The 17,321-nt window shown below is 39.7% G+C and overlaps 1 long non-coding RNA gene and 2 other non-coding genes across 3 annotated transcripts; 1 reads left to right on the top strand and 2 right to left on the bottom strand.

Moving 5' to 3' along the window:
• Positions 1-898: 898 nt before the first annotated feature.
• Positions 899-971, bottom strand: TRNAV-CAC (transfer RNA valine (anticodon CAC)). Its single transcript has one exon. It is a non-coding gene; the product is annotated as a tRNA-Val (tRNA).
• A 65-nt stretch (positions 972-1,036) lies between these two features.
• Positions 1,037-1,109, bottom strand: TRNAV-CAC (transfer RNA valine (anticodon CAC)). The gene has a single exon. It is a non-coding gene; the product is annotated as a tRNA-Val (tRNA).
• An 11,431-nt stretch (positions 1,110-12,540) lies between these two features.
• LOC149663985 (uncharacterized) lies at positions 12,541-12,870 on the top strand. The gene is made up of 3 exons (XR_016368439.1): positions 12,541-12,600; positions 12,663-12,712; positions 12,776-12,870. It is a non-coding gene; the product is annotated as an uncharacterized LOC149663985 (long non-coding RNA).
• Positions 12,871-17,321: the final 4,451 nt, after the last annotated feature.

Genomic DNA, 17,321 nt, shown 5'->3' with positions numbered 1-17,321 from the left:
TTATATTTAACGATGGGGTAAATACTTCTATTATATCCCTTTGGATATGAAGGGAAATATAGTTCAGCTCACGCATCAGGAGTTACTTTGGAATGCTTTAAACGAAAAAAATCCCTAGGTTTTGTTTGCAGTGGAGGCTATTGGGATATATATCTACGCTTTTTCAAGAACAATTACATTTTCCGAAAACATTTTATCATGAAATTAATTGTTCTTGAAAAAGCGTAGATATGTAATTTTTTCATTTAATTTAGAGGGACTAGATCGATTAACAGTAAAATCAGTTGATTGAATTAAATATAGATTAAGGATTGAGTGGATAAAAATAACTAGAAAAAAAATTCAATATCTGAACTTCAGTCAATTGATAAACCTCACACATATCGTTTGTTTTTTCGGCCTTGGTCCAAACCGAGACGTTTTTATATAATATCTATCACTTCAGTCTTAATATAATTAAATTTTGAATAATTATGTTTGCTTTACCGTCATACATTTGCATTCTAAAATATAATGGTGCATTCAAACACCATATATGCTGTTTTTTCCAGTGCCAAAAAAGACATCATTTAGGGTGTACTTTAACCCCATTTCTATGATCAATTCAGGCCATTTACTAATATTATTTGGAAGTATTAAGGAAATATTAGGCATTTATGCACCATTTACAGTGGCTTTTAACATCTTTTTTTGACAATCTGTTGAACTTCTAATATTACTTAGTTTAATGGTTTTAAAAGTAGGGAAAAAGTATGCTACCTATGTCACATTATTAAACCAAGTGAAGTGAAATAATTGTTAAATATTTATTATAACCACTACACCACAGACACGTGGTAAGTCTAAGTTTTCCAAGAGATCTAACTAATTATTATGTCCAATCACGATGGTTAAAACATGTATCTACCTGGGCTCGAACCTGGGACTTTCCGTGTGTGAAGCGGACGTGATAACCACTACACCATAGATACGTGGTAATACTGAGTTTTCCAAGAGATCTAGCTAATTCTTATGTCCAATCACGATGGTCAATACATGTATCTGCCAGGGCTCGAACCTGGGACCTTCCGCGTGTGAAGCGGACGTGATAACCACCACACTACAGATACGTAATAACACTGAGTTTTCCAAGAGATCTAGCTAATTATTACATCCAATCACGATGGTCAAAGCCGTACTTCTGTAATTAAGTAAAATTAACATACTTAGACTTAATTGTTTTGGTCAAACTGGCTGATAGCACACCCTGAATACTTAATTGTTAATTTAAGATAATTGCGAAAAGTATCTTCGCTGTAGTTTTTAAGTTATCGGTGGGGAAAAATCACGAAAAACCCATGTTAATCTCCATAGGAAATTAGCAAAAGCGGGTGAATATTACTTTAACGTTACAAAACGGTATCAAGTCATATCTACAAGGGCCTACCGGCCCTGTAGAATATTTGATCCACTAATTCTGGGGAACACAACATAGACTAAACAAAAAAAACCTAAATACTTTTTTGTTTAGCCTTGAACGGTGGCGACAAAGCACAGTATTAGTGCTATTTTTGTGATGTTAAAATATATAATTCATCAAGATGTTATGTATATACCCGTGTAGTAGTTAATTTATAGTACCGCTTTCCAACAAACATCCAAGTGCTCTTCTCTTAGTTGCTGACAAAACCAAATCATGGTGGAAATGCCACGCTTAATCTGAGATAAACGCAACTGACTTGGAACTCTTACCTAATATGGTTTAATATATATAAATAAAAGGATTTTACTCATTCCTAAACATGTAAATAATCTAAATTCAATGCTTATAGTGTACACAATATTTAGTATGTCCATGATAAAAAGTCTAATGATAATATTGCCTACGTGTTAAATATCACTTCTGGGAACATTTTTGGTATTATTACTCTTAGTTATTTTTTACCTACTATTAATGGGGGGAAAACAAAGACTATACAACCCAGCCTATATAGCTATATATATGTTCTTTGGGCAGCCCCTTGATTTCGCTTCATCCGCAATACATTGGTGCCGTGCGTGTTAAACATTTCTACAGGCGTTTGGTCTAAAAGAGCTGGAATTAGGCCATATTTCTGGAACGTTTTTCTCAGTGTCCCTTTGCAGTTACAAAACGAAACTTTCCCAGAATTATTATTGATTTAGAGTTTAGATATTTTCCGACTTTCAAGTCATTTCAGGTGGGGGAAGACAGTCTACTCCGAGGTTTAATCGGCCTATTTTGCCTATCTTTAGCATTATGGAGCGAAACATAAAATGACCTAAACTCGTAGATTCTTGAGATTTATTGCCTCTTTTTTCAACAAAACGATGGAGATCCAAGCCACGTAGAATACGCAAGTAGTGATAGCTATACAGATGCGCAGAGATCCAAGATGGCCGCCACCCCAAGATGGCCGCCATCCAACCAACTCCAACCAAACTTCCAACCCTAGATTGGTTCCAAACCAAAGTTTTCAGACAAGTCCGGACTGGCCCGAGCTCTTACAGGCTATTTTCAAACCCCATGACGTCATCTTCTTAACTCAAACCAAAACTTAAACTATATTCATCGCTGGCCTGCTAGTAATGGGCTCGATTTCGTAAAGAGTTAATGAAACGTTAACTATGAACTCGTAAACAAAAAAGAAAATGCGGCACAGCATATTGGGAGGGTTCCAATAGTAAATGACATTTAAATAGCTAGTACAATAAGCCTATAATTATAAGTCTGAAAAGAAAATACAAATTTACAAATAAAATTTTTTAATAACATAAAGTATATACAATAACTAGCAAAAAGACATGTATAATAATAACAAAGATATTTACAAAAGAACCCACCACCATTAAAAAATGACTAGACAACAGTCGAGCCAAACCCCCCACTCCCACGAATCGTTGGGGTTAGATTCTAGAAACAACATATAAAACGTGTTACACGCTGAATCCTAAATTAAAACTAAAGTTATTTACCGCTGCTTCCACCGGCCTTAACAATAGCACCGGTGTAACTATTAATTGGGCAACTCTATCGCCCCGCCGGACAGTGTAGGGGGTTTCCCCTACGTTGGCTATGACCACTTTCAGGGGGCCCCGATAGTCGGCGTCTATTGTTATTCTTTAGAAATATTATACTGTTGGGCATTATAAAATAACTAATAAACATACCTATAGTCCCTTCGGCGACAAACAGCCCTTGGACCGTTTAGCTACTACGGCCGACAATGCGACCGTAGCTGTTCGCCGGTAGCATAACGGCTAACCCGGTCGACAAGATTTTGATACCATGAGGTTCAATCACGGTATCTACTGGACAATATAAGTCCAGTCCGGCCGACTGGGGAGTGGCACGACGAGGAGTAAGCGCTGCCGGATGAATTTTGACAAACGACAGGGCGGGTAATCGAGGAGCGGTAGAGAAAGACATCTCAAAGTGGTTGGGATTGGTGTTTAAGTAACAGAAGTTAAACAACTGATAACTTTCACCTTGAAACACGGGGGTTATATAGTAAATTATGGAGGTTAAATCTAATAGTGTCTAGCTTTCAAGATTCTTAAGAAACTATTTTTTCGATAATAAGGGAAAAAAGTTAATTAGGTATATATTCATAGAATGAGAAATCTCTCCAACGTCTAGGTTTATTTTTCTATATGCAAAACTTGTCTAGTCACGATTTAAATAATTCAAATAAGATCGTGTGATATTAAAAATTTATGCGCGAAGGTTAAGAAGGAGTTACCTTGACAGAAGGCCGAGGGGGTAGGTTTTTTATTGGTATGCAAAGTTTGTTTGAGCCTGTCTGGGCGTGATTTGAATAATATAATTTGAATAATATGCATAAGATTTCCTTATAGGAAAATTTTTTGATGAAGGTTAAAAGTAATTATTTTTGGAGGAAGTGAAATTATTTTTAACATGATTTAAATATGAATAAACGTATATTAATATTAAACTATAGAGGTATTTTTTATATGCGTATCTACGCTAATATCCTTCATAATCTCCAGTATCAACTCGTCAATAAAAAATGCATTTAAGGTTAAATTAACAAATCGCTTGTCGGTACATAATTATATTTTTTAAACACTTGATAAAAGTATAAATAAGGTGGTTTTATAAAAAACCATGTCTGGGCCTGTATTCGAAAAAAATGGCCCTGAGATTTTGGTATAAAAGCTGGAGCATCGGCAGTAGATTTTCACAATCGAACTACCAGCAATGAGTCACTATCAAGAATCGCAATCGCTCTCTCAATCACTTCTCGAGTCTCCGCCGTCTTCTCCCGGGGATCGACCAGGCCCTAGTCGCGGTCGCCGCGCATTAACTCAATTTGTAAGACCACCGCCGCCGGAAATTCTTATCGACTCCGACGACGAGAGCTTTTTGCAGGACGTCCTGCAAAAAATATCGTCGGGTCCAGCGGGATTGAGGGGTCCTTTCGCCTTAGAAAAGAGGGCCAGTACTACGAGACGAAGGTCTCCCCACGCCAAGGAGATTTTTACATAGACGTAGCGGTCTATAAGTTTCCGGATATCAGAAACTCCCAGCCCGATAAGGTCTGGGAGTGCGATCATAAGAGACTGAAAACAGTCTTAAAAAAAATAACAGCGAAGGCGTTAAATTGCTTAACGCCTTCCACAAGCTGGTGGAGGCCGTCAAACAGGACGAGGAAGCTAAACAGCAGCCCCCCAGTAAAGTACGTATCTATTTAACAATAAATCTGCAAACGAGGCGCTTTTTCTAATTGTTTTATTTCTGATAGAAATTTAAAAAATGAGTTCGAGCAGCAGCAACGGCAGCGACTCGGAGGGTAGCGAAAGGGAGGAGAAAAACGCGCAGGTAAACCGGTACTACGCAATTGAGCGGCAGATTGACAAAACGAGTCGCAAGTGGCACTGTAAACAAATCGATTTGCGTATAGCTTTTAAAAATTTGGATGACATTCCGACGCGAGATTTTTTCGAATTTTTCGGAAAATTCTCGACGAAGTTATACGCAAATTAGTAGCCGAGAATCCCGGGTATAATCGGGTTCGATTTGTTTTAAGCTCCCCCTGATTGACGACCCCCGTTAATATTAAATTTATAAAAATTGATAAATTCACCAGTAAACGAATTATGCGGACAATCTATAGAGTAACGCAATCTAGTCGGGATTTTGTCTTTAATGGGGATGATTTTCAGTTTGACATAATTTTTTTAAACCTCGATGCGAATATAGGAACTTATTATAAATCTATCAAAAATAGAACTTTGGTTAATTTGGATTATTTCGTAAAACAAAATAACCAATTTATTTTTATGGAGAATAATGATAACCTTTGTTTTGCTCGAAGTTTAGTTCTGGGTAAAGAGATGGCCGATCGCAATTTTTATCAACAAAATAAGCAAGGTCCTCCCTTTAATCGGAACAATTTTGACAAACTGAAATGTAATAGCACCCTTGTGGGTAATATTGCAAAAATCTTGCACCGAAAAGCCGGAGTCCCCGAGGGTTACGTTACTCTAGAAGATATTCAAAAATTTCAAAATTATTTAGCTCCCCATTATCGGATTGTGATAGTTGATGCTGCGAATAATTTTACCATATTTTTTAAAGGACCCCAAGCTCCTAAATTTATCTATCTCTTAAAAATTGGCGACCATATCCACCCGGCAAAAACTTGGCACGGCATGATGGGGGGTTGTATTTCTTGCGATTTATGTTTAAAATCTTTTTAGAAATATAATTTGTTAAAAGAGCATAAATGCCCGAGGGTACAAAACCCTATATATGTTTTCGGTGCCAAGGAGAAGCTTTTCATTTAACCAACGAGGATGTTTTAAAACGTTGCGACGAATGCCACCGCTACTTTTTCCCGGGCCCCTGCTACGAAACTCATTTACTTAATGGCACCTGCGCGAGTCAAAAACGATGTTTAGAATGCGGGCGACTGATGGGTGACGAGCACGACTGCAATCCCGAATGCTCTGAATGTAAAATAGTTCATCCGCCAGGTGAACATTTTGTTATGCCTTTGGAAACCAAAATGAAAGCCTCGCGGTTTATTTATTACGACATTGAGACTATTCTCAGAAATAATATCCACGTCCCCATTTTACTAGTTTGCGACGTGCAGACTGAAGCTGGCTTTGAAACCAAAATTTTTTACGGCGCCAATTGCGTCGAGCAATTTTTAAATTATTTATTTAGCGTCGAGCAGGTAGTTTTGACTGGACAAAAACGTAAAACGTACCAACCGCGCTTTACTAACACTCAAGTCGTAGCTCATTACGCGAAAGCTTTTGATAACTTCTTAATTCTCAACGCTTTAGTCCATAGACACGTCACCCCTGCCGTTATTTTTGACGGCAGTAAAATTTTAATGATTCATCTTGAGGGACCGCAAATTAGATTCCTCGATAGCTTTAATTACATTAGTCAACCTCTGCGTAATTTCACCAGCATGTTTAGCCTCGGCGATGTGGCGAAAGGATTCTTTCCATTTGATTTTCATACCGAAGAAAATCTTAATTACATTGGCGTCATCCCTGAAGCTTCGTACTTTAACGTAGCTCAAATGAAAGCCAATGATTATCGAGATTTTCAAACTTGGTACGCGTCAATGGAAGGATCTATTTACAACATCAAAGAGGAGCTTATTAAATATTGCATTCAAGACGTCCGAGTCTTAAGACAAGGCGTCGAAGCTTTTAGAAAAATTTACGTAGATCTAACAAAATTAGACCCTTTTTGCTTAAAAAATATTACTTTGGCGGGTGCTTTAACCACTATCTATCTTAACAATTACTATAAACCTTACAGCATGGGTATTGTTCCTTCTAACGGCTATAACGCAAAATTCAATCACAGTCAAATTAGCTTAAAATATCTCGCTTGGGTGGAGAAAACGGAGGGTATAAAATTGCGAACGGCTTTAAGCTATGGGGGTGAATATAGGGTGGGTCACTATTTAGTCGACGGCTATAGCGAAACTCCGCCCAAAATCTACGATTTCCACGGTTGCTACTTTCACGGTTGTCCATGTCAAAAACTTAATGCCTACAATACCCAACTCAAAGCCAGCAACAGATTTCTGTACGAGCGGACTCTAGATAGAGAGCTGTTTATTAAAGAGAAGATGGTCGGGTATAAATATACCTCCATCTTTGAGTGTCAATTTGCAAAGCTTTTAAAAGAAAACGCCGAAGCAAAGGCTTTCTGCAAAAGTTTAACTTTTCGACCTCAAATATCAGCCCGTAGCGCTCTCTATGGGGGACGAACGGAAAATTTTGTTCTTAACTGCCACGTGCAAAGTGAGGAGAAAATTTTATACAAGGATATTATTTCTTTGTACCCGAAAGTTTGTCGCGATTGTACGTACCCTAGCGGCCACCCCATAATCTATAACAGAGATTTTGACAAATCGCCAGGGTGGTATTTTGGCGTTATGAGTTGTCGTCTGCTGGCCCCTCAGGATCTCCACATCCCCTTAATTCCCTTTCGCAGCGGTGGTAAATTAGCCTACGCCCTCTGTCGCACGTGTCTAGAATTGCGAGCGGAAATCTGCGATCACACTGTCAATGAACGGGCTTTCGAATCAGTCTGGCCAACGGTAGAAGTCTATGCCGCTATGGAGCATGGTTATAAACTCCTCGATATATTCGAGGTTTACCATTATCCAAAAACGGAATATTTCTTCGCCCAGTACATGACTGATTTTATCGCCTTAAAAGTGAAGAATTCCGGATTTCCAGCTCACGCGCAAACGCCTCTGCAAAAAGAGGCGTATATCGCTGAAATAAACAAGAATGAAAAGCTTTCTCTGACCGTGGCGGATATTCAATCAAATCCTTCCCTGCGTAATATCGCAAAAATTAATTTAAATTCTCTTTGGGGTCGCATGGCGTTAAATACGGGAAAGATTCGCAGCATCTTTATCAACAATTATTACGAATTGATACGATACGCGAGCGATTACACTCTGGAATTAGTCGACTTACGGCCAGTTACGGAGTCGATCGCTCTCTTATCGTACAAAGCCAAAAGCGATTACATTCTAGACTACAAACTGGGGTCGGCCATTGTGGGGAGCTTCGTTTCTTGCTACGGGCGACTTGAATTGAACAAGATGCTGCTTCAATTAGACCGCGCAGCTTTGTATTGTGACACCGACTCGATAATCTACCGCCATCTACCGCGAAAGTTTGACATTCCAACTGGCAATCATATTGGTTGCTGGGCGGACGAACTCGGCGGTGATTATATAACTTCCTTTTGTAGTACAGGTGCTAAAAGTTACTCGTTTCGCACTAGCAAAGGAAAAGAAGTCAAGAAAATTAAAGGGTTGACGTTAAATCGAGAAAATCTGGAAAAACTTGACTTTGAAACCTTTGAAAGTGTGGCGATGAATCCGGAAAAGGAAGTTGCAGTCAATGTCCCCTTTAATTTTAAACGGGATAAATACAAGCTGCAGCTAGAGGCCGTTAAAATCACCAAAAGATTTCGCCAAACCTCGAATAAGAGATTGTTGAACGGCGATTTGACAACGTCGACCGTACGGTTTTAAAGAGTCAGCATCCGCTTCAACATCTTTCGCGCATGAATTACGAGGCTAGGCGAAGACATAGTTTCGAGGGCTTGTGGGAATATATATATATATATATATATATATATATTGAAACCTTTGAAAGTGTGGCGATGAATCCGGAAAAGGAAGTTGCAGTCAATGTCCCCTTTAATTTTAAACGGGATAAATACAAGCTGCAGCTAGAGGCCGTTAAAATCACCAAAAGATTTCGCCAAACCTCGAATAAGAGATTGTTGAACGGCGATTTGACAACGTCGACCGTACGGTTTTAAAGAGTCAGCATCCGCTTCAACATCTTTCGCGCATGAATTACGAGGCTAGGCGAAGACATAGTTTCGAGGGCTTGTGGGAATATATATATATATATATATATATATATATATATATATATATATATATATATATATATATATATATATGTGTTTATTAATCAAGATGAATCCAGCCGAGTCAGTCTCGCATTCTTTAAAGTTCCATACACCCGCCCAGGTTCTAATCGTGGGGCCAACGCAAGCGGGGAAGAGTTTTCTTTTAAGTAACTTATTGCAAAATCATCAACTTATGTTCGACCCGCCGCATAAACAGGTTATTTATTACTACGCGGCCTGGCAACCAAACTACGAAAAATGGAAACAATTGATTCCGGGAATTCAATTTATTCAAGGCTTGCCAACGGCCGATCCGAATTTTTGGGAAACTCATCGCGACTCCTACTTGATACTGGACAAAGAAAATATACGCTCCGGGAATGGAAGGTATGTCTCGGGGTTGGGTTGACCAGGAACTTCCGGTCTATGCAAGTTCGATGTAGCCGGAAATACCTCGGTCGACCGAGCCTGCCTTTGGAGCGTACTAGGAGGGGAGAGACAAAAATTTTAGCTAGTCAATTATTTAAGCAAACTCATATTGCCGATTTAGTGTGCGTGACGTCGCATCATTTAGGGTATACGGTCATTATTATTACTCAACAACTGTTTCCCAAGGGTAGCCAATCGCGGATAATTTCTCAAAACTCTTCCTATTTTATAATAATGAAAAATCCTCGACATGTTGCCTCTATTAGATATTTAGCGCAACAAATAAGTTGCCTTCAATCAATATCACGCCATTTATGGTGTCGAGGCCTTCGTTCGTTAGATGGAACTACTGGGCCGAGATTTTGAAGCTCGTCTTTCTTTTTCCGAGGTTTTTTCTGCGTATTTCGGACGCGTACAGACTAGCCACTAGAGAACCCTATAGCTATTTGTTAATTGATTTAAAACAAGAAACTCCGGAAAATTTACGATTAAGATCGCGTGTTCTACCTCACGAGGCGCCTATGTATGTGTATGTCGATTAAATTTAATTGTCATTTGAATAATGGCCCCACGCGTTAAACGTCGATCAGGAAAACGCTCCCGACACGTCGTAGCGCGTCCCTCAGCAAAGTTTGCCAAATTTGTCCCTTATTTACAGAGTTTGCGTCAAACTAGCTGTAAACAACGGCGAACCCTCTTGAACAATAGTAGCACGCCTCAATTAAAAAGCATTCAAACAATTTGTAAGAATTTAAAGGGCGGGGGCATTTATTTGAGTAAAGACCGTAAGAAAAGGCTAGCAAAGTACAAGAAAATTATTAGACAACTCGGATCAAGTACCTTGTCGCAGAAAAGCAAAAAAAAGCTGTTGTTGCAGCAATCAGGTGGCTTTCTTACGACGTTGCTTGCAGCAATTTTGCCTTCAATTGTCCAAGCCATAGCTGCTAAACTATGAAACAAATGGTGCTTGTACCGGCCACCGCCGTAACTTCAACAGCTGCCCAAGAACATTCGGCCTTGGACCGAGAGATTGATGAAATTTTAAAATCGCCAATGAATGCCTACGATAAATTATATAAATATTTAGACGCTTTTAAGAAATATTTAAGTATCGAGAAACAAATTCCTTTACCTAAATTTGAGGTCCTCAGTCCTACAATGGCAAATGTCCCCACGCCGCCATTACCGGTCACCCCTAAAACGCCCCCGCGAAAAAAACAATTGTCATGGCCGAGCTATGCCACGTCATCACCGACAACAAGCACGTCGGGCAGTTCTTTCACTACGCCTAAACGAACCGAGCCTCGGCAAAAGGTTTTTAAAAGTGAAACGGCTGCGGGGACACCAACACAAGAAGATTTTACCAACAATTTGGACCGACCTATATTGGCGACCTGGTGAAACGGCAAGCCGAAGTTTTGGCAAATCGTTTGCAAAAAACATTTTTTACGCCAAAGAGGGAGCTAGAAGAAGGGGCTGTCGGTTATGCAAATCCGGACGACGCTTTTCAAGAAGAAATCGCCGATGAACAAGAGAATCTAGAGGGGGCGGAAGCGGACAATTTAACGGACTTGGAAAACCTGTTTGAGACGGCCTCCGCTAAACAGAAGAACAAGAAAAAACAGAAAAAACCTCGGAAAAAGAAAGACGAGCTTCAAAATCTCGGCCCAGTAGTTCCATCTAACGAACGAAGAACTCGACACCATAAATGGCGTGATATTGATTAAATGTAATATTAAGACCAATAAAAAATTGTTTTATTGTGAACAATATCTGTGTACATGTTTTTTTAAATGTAAAGATAAATATAATAAGGCAACATAGTCGTTAAGTTTAAGGTTATTAGCGTAAATGGCGTCTAATATCGTCTTTCTAGCCACGCCCTCGCAACGGAGCGCTAGGTACAGACTACAATGCAGACCGCCCAGTTGAAAAAGTGGATGTTGAATTTGTTGTTTATTGTAAACAACTCGTTTCCCGTATCGTTTTAAATTAACTTTATAGTATCGCGGCGACTTTCCGTAAGTGCAAAACATTTCCACCGTGTCATTGTTAGAAAAGCACGCTATCCAATGTTCTCCAGCCTCTCCAGCAGCTTCGTTATTGAATATAAAGCAAAATTTGGGCCTTTTAGGATGTGCTGGGAGTTTATCTACGGGGAAGCATCCTAAATAGTAGGGTCGCGTTCTTTTGTCGCAAGTTAAAAGAGCGTTTATTTGCGAAGTGTTCATAATTTAGTCTCGGGTAACGAGACTTTTTGTAGCTCAGCGCCGTAGAAAACACCCAAAATTTACTCCCCCTTTAAATCCGCTACGCGATAGACGGGTGGTGACCTGGGTATGACGTCAACAACGCGGAATATTTCGTCAGTAAACGTGCCTCCCGAGCTAGTTTTTCTAAAGACTCGACTAGCTATAGAGAGACGCACGTGATCGCCAACTTTAAGCCTCGGTGCGTATCGATTAATTCCGTTTGATTTCCCGTACAGTTTATTCCAAATGATTGATTCGTTATCTATATTAACATGAGCCGGTGCAATTCCAGTAGTTGAATGAACCCGTTCATTATAGGCTTGAGTAATTAAAGGTAAATATTTAACGTAATTTTTATTCCCTGTGGCCGTAATAACCCGGGCAATTTGTTCCTTAATTGTTCTTATAAAACGCTCGGCTAAACTGGCTTTGTGTTGACTCCGGGCAAAATGTATTTGCACATTGTTGCGCTTCAAAAAGGAATCAAAGTTGCGCGAACTAAATTCGCCCCCGTAATCGGCGTATATTTTCAACGGAATCCTCTCTCGAAATATGGTTTTAAAAGCTTCAATGACCTCGCCAGATGTTTTGTTTTTAAGAGGTATTGTCCAGCCGTAGCGGCTTAGGACATCAATGACGCACAGGACGTACCGAACATTTTTATTAAAGCGTTTCAATTTTGGTAGATCCATCAGATCAGCTTGAAAAACGTCGTCCATGCTCGAAGCGTACACTTGATTGGTCTTGAATCGGAAGCGCCGAAACCTATGCTTTGTGTAGGCGGGTTGTTTCTCGAGAAAGGTGACTAATTGGGCTTTCGACACACCCGGTAAAGCCTTTTGTAACCTGGCTAGCGACCCATAAGCGGCTGGATTTGCCACGTCGTAATAAATTTTTCTAATTTTAGCGTCCATGTCTTAACAAGTATAAATAACGACTAAATAGTTTCCCAATAAACAACTTTATTTAATACACACAAAGGTATTTTATAAAAACAATATCAGTTAAACAAATACGCGCTATCAGTACATTAATTTTAATAGCCATAAATCAAGGCATTCTTTAAATCGGCAAAACTGTTGACAAAATAAGCGTAAATATCCTCGATCCAACCATGGTCGGTCTCAAATTGATGCAAAATTTTCTCACGATCCAGTTGAGGCAGCGCTTCGTGCAAATTACGTTCGACTCGATCGCTGAAATTTGTGTCAAATTCTGAGCAGCTTTGAGAGTCTCATATTTGTTTTCGACACTCGACGTTGTCGCAAGTGGAAGTGACGTCAAACAAAGTGGTAGTGACCTCGTTTAAAATTAATTCGCGCATGCGACAGACAGCTATCCCTTTAGCCTTGAGAGCCTCGTCAATCAACGGCTTTAAATCGATCAATGTCTGCCATCCTGTTTTGTCCAGGCTGAATCCTTCGATGGTGCTAAAGTTGAGGAAATAACGACTGCCGCTGCCTCGTTCATAGTATCGAAGATCGATTAGACGTTCATCTTTCGAGTTGACGAAGCATTCCAGCTTGATGCGCTCTTTGACGGGCAACCAAATATGATAGCGAGGTATTTTTACGTCAAAAAAGGACGTGAGTTCATTTTGAAACCGAAACAAAGCGTACCAGGCGTTAGGTTTTAATATAGTTTTTTGTACGCGTATCCGATCTTTGAATTAAAATTTTAGGTTCAATCGATTCAATGACGCAAATGTCGAGCTTTGGCGTGACGGTGTGTACTTGGTGCATATTGGCGCGCGACTGATATTGTATTTATAAAGTTTTAGTCTTTTATACGTTGGGGTGATTATAAATAATTTCTCTGTTTTTAGATATTATTAATTGGTTGTTTGGAAATTCGGCCATGACAATGCACGTGACGTTTTCGGTTAGCGGAGAGCTAAATCTTAACGATAATCGCAAGTTACCAGTCTGGGGCATGGAATTTAGACCTAACGAAGCGAGATGTTCTCTACTCAAATCAAAAACAACGACAAAAAAGCCTTTTTTATATAAATCGTAAGAAATTATATTTCCCCGGTCAAGACCTAATATCTCGAGACCCTCGAATAAAGAATTGTAACATCTAACGTATTGATCATCGTCAAAATTAGGCGTAAAGGGGATATCGGGATAATTTTGTGAATTTAAAGAGAATTGCATGAAATCGAGTTTGAAGTGTTGGAGATCCAGGGGGTTAGAAGTTGCTTCCCCTACAAATTTTTTATTAGTAACGAAAGCCACGACAGTTCGCGAGGGTAATTGCCCTGTAAACAAGCTGTCCCTAATAAAATCTTGCGTTCCGGTGGTTATTAAGAAATTTTTCATAACAATAGAGTTTACTTCGTAGCGAGCGTTTATTCCCGAATTTAACATCTGGGCGTGAGCTAGTTGCAGCTCGGGATTAGCCTCAATTTCGCGCGTAAACAAGGTGCATTCCGTTAAATCAATCTTATACTTTTTGCCCGCTTCATTGTGAATAATAGCGAAATCCGTGGAGCTTCGATGAAGTCTAATTCGCACCTCGATATTATCTAGTAAGAATTTGGGCGTTTTGAACATATCCAAAAATAATTCGCCAATTACATCGCACGTCTTTGATTTTGCCACGCGTTTAGCGCGACAACCAATACCATTATCTTCCTTGTTAATATTGGCATCTTCTAAAGCCGTCGCCGGATCGATAATGGTATCCAAATAATATAACATAGAAGTTAACCAGGAATTGGCCGCCATTTGTCCATAATTTAAAAGTATTTTAAAATAGGCCATATATGGGTACATATTATAGGGTTGCTGGATGGCGACGCCATTAAGAAATAATTCTACTTGACAAAATAGCGAGGCAATTATTAAATTTGTTACCGAGACTTTCTTTTCCGCATCTGGAACGGCCGTGCCGTCCTCGTGTAAAACGCGAAATTTTAATCTCAAAAGAGTTTTAGTCAAATCATGATAATTCTTAGAGGGAGGAATGATAAATTCTACATATTTAGCATTAGTTAGTGGGGCAATTGGATAATGAGCAGTCGTTTTAGTCCCAACAATATTATTATTCACCACTGGCTTTTCAAATACTTCAAAATCGGATAGAACACTTTCGTAGGTCGACATATTTAGTCTAGAAAATCGCGTTTAGTGCGTCGCTTAACACGTTTGCTCCGGCTTGTTTTAGCAGTCCTCTTTCGATTTCGGCCCGTCCCGCTCTGAGTGTTGACAAACCGGTCCACGCCTTTATGTAGTAGGGAATTTATAGATTGCTTGACATTTCGTTTAATCGATTCTCGAGGTGATATTCCGGGGTTTTGGGCATCGCTAATTACTCTACTCGTTAATCCAACAGCTTCGGACGCTAAAGTACTAATGGCCGGTGTAATAAAGGGTGTAATTTTGCGCAATAAAGAATTGAAGATACCACCGACACTAAAACGACCCCCCGATTGGAAAACGTTCGCGTGTAAAGCCGGAAGAGACGATCCTCTATGGAAATACAGAGTATATCTATTGGGTACCATTGCTCAAGTTCTATTGACGTCGACGCCTAAAAAACAGTTTAATATATACTTTACCCACATTAAACGGGATATTTTCCCCGTTATCGGATTTCAATTCAATTTCAATTTCTTGTATATCGCTAGTTGAAATTGGATAAAAATCGATATTATTAAATATTTCCTGGTTCTCCTCGTCTAGCAGCGAAAAAGCCGGCATTTTTATGAAACGTAGCAGAGGGGCTTGACCACCACCCACTACTTGTTGACGGATAATATTGGGGTAAACAAACATGGCATCGACGCCTCTCATGATATCCGCGGGATACTCCGACGTCTCGTTATTGATATACCGATCCAATTGATTACTACTAAAACCTAACAATCGTCCCAGTCCTCGTCCGGGTGTTGTTTTGGGAAACAAAATTGAAACCGTATCGTTCAGTTTTGAAACCGTGACGGTTCCGTCTACATTCTGCGTAAATTTTAGACTTTTTCTATGCGTCGGCGACATGGCTTCGCTCATAGCACTTAAATCATCGCTAATATGATAATATACCCCGGGAGGAATCTCGCACGCGAAATTATCAACTCGTCTGGCTTGAGACCCGGGTAAATACGGCTGGTCAGCCATATTTGGGTCTTCTGGAAATCTATCCACATCGTATTCGCTAGTCCAAAAATTATTATCCGCTGTCAGGGTCATTATTCTTACTCGAGGATTTACCAGAGCTACTCCCGAATGACTGTGTTTAAAAAATTCTCCCTCTTCGGGAATGTTAAATAACTGAGCCATTGGTCCAGCTACCGATACGCGAACACCTGGTTCTATTTCGAGACGAACATAAAATCTATCTTCCAGAGCCGTTTTGAGAATGTACATTTTAAAATACTGGCGAGGCATATATTCTTGAACCCCCAATAACTGGTTTATAATTTTTAAATGTAAAGAGAAGGGAATTACGGCCCCGCTTGCCGTAAAATCGCAGGTATATTCACCCGCTGGTATTTTGATTTTTGTGAAACTAGTCTTAGTAAATAGATACATTAGTGAGTCATGAACGCGATAATTTACGAATGTGTCATCAGTTGTTTTGAAATGCGTAAAATTACGCTCTAAAGGTTTAGTGGATAGAAACGTCCCACCAACGTATTCAGCTTCTAAATTTAATATATCACGCAATTCCTTTGGGAAGAGCAGTTCAATTTTTGCCGGACAATAGACTCTAAAATAACGTTCCGTTCCTTGTTTAATAACGCTAAATTCGGACTGTTGCAATCTTAAAGGGTCAAAATTGCGCGCAGTTATTTGGAGGTTTTCGGCAATTTCTTCATAAATCTTATAATCATCTGTCGATCTAAACTCGCCTGACATTTTAAAAAAGAAATAAAGCCACGGTTCTTCCCAGGGGGTATAGCGCTTTATGGTTCTATTGACTCGATATTCTACGTATGCATTGTCTTTGTCTATGGTATATTCTTCTAACGTCATGCTCAAGGGCCCTAGTTGGTGTCTTCCGGAATAATATCTATCGGGGTCAGCGCCAAACAATTTAGCTACTTGGGGAGAAAATTTAATTTCTACCCATTCCGGTGTTTTGAAATTATACACAATAGCATCCCCCAATTATCTACTGTGTGGTATGTTACTTGAATTTTTTTAAATACTAATTTTTCTAAAGTGTTGGCTACGGCTCGATAAAGCCCTTCGACGTTTTTCTCTGGCGTTTTACTGGCTTTAAAAGTTTGCGGTAAGAACAATACTGTGTAGTTATCATAATCTTCAGGGTTAATTGGCTTAGGCTTTTCAGAGATAATTGGCTCGGGTTTTTTCTCTGGCGAATCAACCGGTAGAGATGTTGTAGAGTTTGGAGATTTTGAGAGGTCAGGCTTGGATGGGTCGGGTTTCGATAGGTCGGGTTTCGGTAAGTCGGGTTTCGGTAAGTCAGGTTTTGAGGGGTCTGGAAATATATATTTCCTCAACCTCCGTTGGCGAGGGGGTCGGCGTCAGTGGTTCGAAGGTAGAGGGTTTCGGAGCCTCTGGTGCTGGAATTCTAAAGGGGTCCGGAGCTGGAATTTTGGGGCGATCTGGAAGTTTCAGGGGATCTGGATCCGGCTTTGACTTTTGTAGTTCAGCCTTTGGTTTTGGTAGTTCGGACTTTGTTGTCTCCGGCTTTGACTTTGGTAGTTCAGCCTTTGGTTTTGGTAGTTCGGACTT

The sequence above is a fragment of the Phalangium opilio genome, unplaced genomic scaffold, assembly GCF_054372755.1.
Source record: "Phalangium opilio isolate 3A_F unplaced genomic scaffold, DU_Popi_V2 ptg000061l_1, whole genome shotgun sequence".
Lineage (NCBI taxonomy): Eukaryota > Metazoa > Arthropoda > Arachnida > Opiliones > Phalangiidae > Phalangium > Phalangium opilio.
Note: the sequence above shows the minus strand (reverse complement) of the source record. Positions and strands in the feature narration are given on the sequence as shown.